The following is a 6,304-nucleotide window of genomic DNA, read 5'->3' on the forward strand; positions in this document are numbered from 1 at the left end:
TTCAAGGCTAAGTTCCCTCCAAAACACTTTTTACGAAGCATATTAGTGCCTTCAGAAGCAAGCGAAATGCATTGGTGAATACTTCGTTCAGGAATAAATCCAAATTGATTCTGAGAAACAATGCGAGATGCAATAGAAGCGAGTCTATCAGCCAAAATTTTTGCAATTATTTTATAACTAAAGTTGCTCATTGCAATAGGCCTATACTGATCAAGAGATATCGCACCCTCATAAAGAAGCTGTTGACAACAGCAAACACATCAGCACCAACAATATCCCAAAAAGACTGAAAAAAGACCCCAGAAAACCCATCAGGTCCAGGAGAACTACTGCTATCCATTGCAAAGACTGCCATAGAACTTCATTCATATCCGGACAACGAGTAAGCAAATCATTATCCAAGTCAGAGACAAGATGTGGAACAACCTCATAAACTAGATCATAATTCTGCGGTAAGACCTCGTCATTTTTAAAAAGACTTGAATAAAATTCAGCAATATGTGTCCCAATTTGATTCGGATTAAAGACCAGCTCATCCTCAATTTGAAGCACCGAAATCCCAGAGGCAGCAGCTCGAATAGATGCCATACGATGGAAGAAGCTCGTATTTCGATCTCCCTCCTTAAGCCATCTAACTCTGCTCTTGTCACGCAAAAAAAACCTCCTTTCTATGCAAAATATTATCCAAGCGTGCATGAGCATTCATCTCCTCATGATGTAGTTCAGAAGTAAACCCATTCTCAGAGATTTCTGCCTGCACACGGGCCAGATCCATCTCAGCATCAGTGAGACACATATCAATGTTACCAAAAACCACTTTATTCCAGTGACGGAGCACTGGCCGAAGTCGCCTGAGTTTATCGCATAAAGCTTGCATAGGAGGTAAGCTAGGATGCATTCCATTCCAAAAATCAGCAATCACCTCCCTAATCCCCGGATGCAGAATCCACATAGACTGAAATCTGAATCTAGAGATAGGGCGATTCCCCTTGGAGCAGCTAAACATCAAAGGGCAATGGTCAGAGTGATGTCGCGGTAAAGCCAAACTGCAAATCGATTCCCAGAAGTTCGAGAATAAAGCAGATAATAAAACTCTATCCAGCCGACATTCAACCCGCGCAGAGCCAGACCTACCATTAGACCAAGTAAAGAAGGCCCCATGAGTAGGACCATCAACAAAAGAACCAGAATCAATAAAATCACGAAACTCCCTACAAGGACGCAAAGCAGGAGCCCGTCCCGATTTCTCATGAGATCCAAGGACAGAATTAAAATCTCCAAGAAGCACCCAATGCCCATTCAACCTATTTTGATGAGCCAAAATATCATCAAACATAGTGACACGTCTATTCGCCCAAATGCTCCCGTAAACAAAGCAGACAAAAGTATTTAAATTAGACAAACTCAGAATAACAAATTGTTCATGTCTGAAACAAATATTGGTAACCATGGAAGAATTAATCTTTGCAAAAACCCATAGAGTTGGAAGCTCCTTATTGTTCATAGCAATTAAAGACAAACCAAGCCTTCTCCAGAAGGCCTCATTAACAGCACTGAACTCCACCATAGGCTCTGCTAAACAAAGAAAATCCGGTTTATGAAGAGAACACAAATGATGCAAGTAACCCTGAGTATCCCTATTAAGAATACCCCTACAATTCCAGTAAAGAAAGATCATTTAAAACGAACCGGAGGTTTACTGGCTCGTTTGTTTCGAGCTGGCAAATTCTCCGTTGTTATCATAATTTTTTCCCTCCGCCTTACTTTCTTAGTGCTAACTGTGTTCCAGCTATTATCATCCTCCTCTGCCATATCAGCCCAGGATTTAGTACGGGATGATGATTCAGATGCTGAATCAGCTCCCTCATATCTAGTGAGAATATTGTCCATTCCACGTGAATCCGGCCTATCAGTTTTATCACAACTGAATTCATCCTCCTTCCTAAGTTGCGGGCTGCCAGGTAGAACAACCTCCACCACACAACCAGTATCAGCAGGAGGCCTAAGCTCAGAAACAATCCGTGAAGTGGCATGTTGAACATGCACCTCGGTCTGAATTGCATTAGGCTTTTTCACAAACTTCCTCTCCTGTGAAACCATTGTACGTTTTTTTTCAATAACCGAAGCCTCTAGAACCTTTTCCAATGGTTTTTTATTTTTTCTGCAGTCATAAGCCATGTGGCCAATGTTTGAACAAACTTTACAGAAGCTTGGTAATCTCTCATACACCACATCAATCCAAATTTGTTTTCCTTCTCTCTCAATACCCATTTTAATAGGAAGCTCATTCATCAAATCCACATCAATTAACATTCTAGCATAATGACCAAACTCACCTTCAAGAGTGGTATTATCAAATCGTATAAGCCCTCCAATACCCTTTGAAATATCTGAAAGAATTTGAGGATCCCAATACTCCCATGGAAGAGAATATAATCTAACCCAAACCTGAGCATTTGTAGACTTCTCAGCATAGGGGTCAAAGTCCGGAACCCATGGTTGCAAACGGAAAGTATCTGGCTTAGTATGTATAATGCCCCGCGCTAGCAATTGATTCTTGATCTCCTGGGATCCCAAAACCACATGAAAAAAGCCTCTCCCGATAGATATCAGTCGCCAAGAATCCTTCAAACCCCAAACCTTTGTTAAAGTTTCCTTAAGAGAAAGAACCTTCCATGGGGCATCTCCTTTGTTTAAGATTAACCTGCCAATCAGAGATGAGGAGCAAAGGGCCGCACGCCTATCATAGGCAGATTGAGAAATTCTAACCGACCAAAGACCGCCAATATCAGAAATCACAGCAGACGAGCAAGGAGTCGGATCCAGATTCCCAGCAAGGACCTTCGCAAATGACCTGCCCTGCACCGCCAAATTAGGCTTTCTCAAAGGATCTTGTGAAATCGAAGCAATCTGTGGTTGCGGGATATGCGATTGCGAATTATGAAAAGGGGCCTTTGGATTAAAGAGAACCTCTATACCGAGGTAGTTATCTAGATAATCTATGGTGGATCTTTATTTTTTTTTTATTTAATTAAGCCAACATTATTGAATCATATTTAAAAATAATTTTTTTTAACCATAAAAATAATTTTTAGTATCTACTTAAAAAAAGTACAACTTGTAAATTACTAGATTATAAAAAGCATAAATAAATAAAATGATGTTGAATTTCTTAAGAAGAGACAAAATAAAAGTGTTTTAAATTAAAAAGTACTAGGATATTTTTTTTATCAATACAATATTTAAATCGTTTTTAATTTTAACAAAAAAATGCTATTTTTTAAACATGTAATTAAATTTTTAGAAATGCCAACAATAAATTACAAACGTCAATTTTACAAAAAGTCAAATAAATAAAAAACGTATGGTAGAATTTTTAATTATAGGGTCAAAAAAAAGTATTTTCAACTTTAAAAATATTGGGACACTTTGTATCGATACAAAATCTAATTTGTTTTTAACTTTAAAAATTGTCCATGTTTTTTTAATCTGAAGTAAATAAATTTCAATTTTTTAAAATGTTATTAAGTAATTATAAAACAGGACACAAATAGATAAACTTAATTGAATTTTTAATATAAGGACAAAACAAAAGGTGTTTTAAAATAAAAAAATTACCTTAACACTTTTTAGGGATACAAAATTTCACATGTCTTTAACTTTTAAAAAATGTCAATGGTTTTTTCAAAATAGTGTCATTAAATGATTATAAAAGGGGACACAAATTAAAAAACGTGTTTGATTTTTAAATACGGGGATAAAAAAAATATTCAAATAAAAAATACGGCTAGAGACACTTGTTCACGACGTAAATTCTAAACCGTCTTTAATTTTAAAAAAGTGCTAATGCTTTTTTAAAAAGCGTGGTTACTTTTTTGAAAAGGCCAATGTATAATAAAAAAGTGTCTTTAAGAGATGGTAAAGACCGACATAAATACAAAAGTGATAACATTGAGATATTATCCTGAGGACCAAAAGGGGTATTCACCTCAAAGTACGCCGCGAAGTGGTCTCCAAAAGGAAGCTGGTTGGCGGATCTCCCCAGATCAGCTCAGAGAGATCCGCTGGCGGACCTATAGGGCGAATCTCTCCCTTCGCCTCTATAACGGCTGGCCGCTGACTCGGCCATAAAAGATCATTAATGAGTTATTAATTAGCTAATCTGCCAGGTTCAGAATAACCCGTAACCGCCATTAATGAGGCATTAATGGAGACTTTCTAGTTACCTGAAGGTTATAACTTCCCAGCTATATATAGCCTGACCCCCTAGGTTATCAAGGTACACACACATTCTCACCATTCTTGTCAATTCCGTTGGTTTCCTTGATCCATCTTACTGACTTTGGCATCGGAGTGTCCCCGGTCGATCCCAACGGCACCTCACAGGGAAGTGCTCCGATCGAGGATTTTTCCTCAAGTTAACATTGGTGCGGTGATCGTGGAATCCTTAATCAAACAAAGGGTTTTTTCGTCCACGCTGAAAACGCAATGACCAACGGAGGTGAAAATCCCTCCTCAGGGATTGAAACACCGTTAGTTACACCATCTAGTGCCGGTCGCACCGATACAACCACTCCAATAACGCATGTCGACAATAATATGCCTACCGCTGCTTTTATCAATATGTGTGCACAAGATATCGAGGCGCGATATGGACTCGAGATAGGAAATCGCCTTCGAACATACATGACTCTTCCTCCGCGTTGGAGTACAACGTCTACTTCAACCGTTTCATCTTTGCCTTTGTTAAACTTTGGCCTTGGACCAGGTGCCCATAACTCCTCGTTCCTTCAAGCTCACAACACGGATTCCATGTTAACGGCCACGACATCAGGTGGCGAGCGACCAATTAATCGGGAGTTATTCCCTGGTGAAGGAAGTCAAAGAAATGATACGACCCTTCCTGGCGGATCTAGAGGTCCGGGGTTGAATCTTGGTGGGTCCGATATACCCAGGCATCCACGGACGAATTTATCCCTTGGCGGATCTAAAGGACCAACTCGCAAGAAGCATAGAAAAGAGAAGGATAAGCGGATAAGGTCACCTTCGCCCCGACGAGCAAGATCCTCCCGTCGTGGCAGATCGCCCCCATCTACTGGCCGTAGGCGAAGTAAAAGGCCAGAAAAGGCATCCCATGCAAGTGGACCACCACCACCGCCTTCAGGAGCTGTTGGACACATCCCGTCAGGAGGCCAGGGGGGAGGAAGCGGTCCGACTCCCCCAGGTGGAGGAAATGGAGGGAGAGGTGGTGGTGGAGGAGGAGGCGGAGGAGGAAGTGGATGCGGTAATGAAGGAAGACGTTCGCCATCAGATCCATCGTCTGGTTCAAGTTCTTCTTCTTCTTCTTCTTCTCCAAGCAGATCACCACGAAGAGGCCGTCCCAGGGCGGATCCGGAAAATTTTGATGATAGGGTAAGAGCCCTGGTGCTCCGTATGAACGAAGAAAATGCCAGGCACAATCCTTTCGCCAATAGAGATTCGCCTTTTGCAGCTTGGATTGAGGCGGAGGAGACAGAAAGAGCTTTTAAGATTCCCAATCTCGCAATATACATAGGCAAAGATAATCCAGAAGCTCACGTTCGAAAGTATCGAATACTGGCCAGGCTCAACCGAGCCACCGAGCCCGTGCTCTGCAAAATGTTTGTCACCACGCTGGGGGGCCCAGCCTATTTGTGGTTTCAATCTCTACCTCCGGGCTCGATAAACAGCTTCGATCAATTGAGCGGGGAATTTTGTGCTAAATCTGGAAAGCTTTTTGAGTTAAAGCAGAAAGCGAATGAACCCCTTCGGGAGTATGTGGACACTTTCAACCAATTGTGCATACAAATCGTTGATGTGGATATCTCCGTAGCTGTGGAATGTTTCGTAAGAAACACTACCTGCAAGAGTTTGCAGGAAGATCTCATCCGAAAGAAACCCACCAGCATGGCGGAGCTGATGGAGCGTTGTAAAGATTTTATAGAGGTGGACGACATTCGCCGAGGTTCACCATCATCGCCAAAAAGAGACAGGGGCGAATCTCGTCTTCGAGATCGGGACAAAGACAAGCGTCAGGATCCTTCCTCCCGAAGCAAGCGAAGAGATTCTAGGAATAAATCAACGTTTGTCACCTCCTTTACACCTCTCAATGCTTCTAAGAGTGAAGTTCTTATGTGGATCGAGAACAGCCAACACAAGCGGAGCATTTCATACCCCGAACCAAAGGGGGGGGGAGTATACCAATAATGGTAAAAACCCTAAAAATTATTGTAAGTACCACAGGAAAAATGGCCATGACACTGATGCATGCTGGGAATTAGCTCGA

Source organism: Euphorbia lathyris, chromosome 10 (assembly GCF_963576675.1).
Source record: "Euphorbia lathyris chromosome 10, ddEupLath1.1, whole genome shotgun sequence".
Taxonomy (NCBI): domain Eukaryota; kingdom Viridiplantae; phylum Streptophyta; class Magnoliopsida; order Malpighiales; family Euphorbiaceae; genus Euphorbia; species Euphorbia lathyris.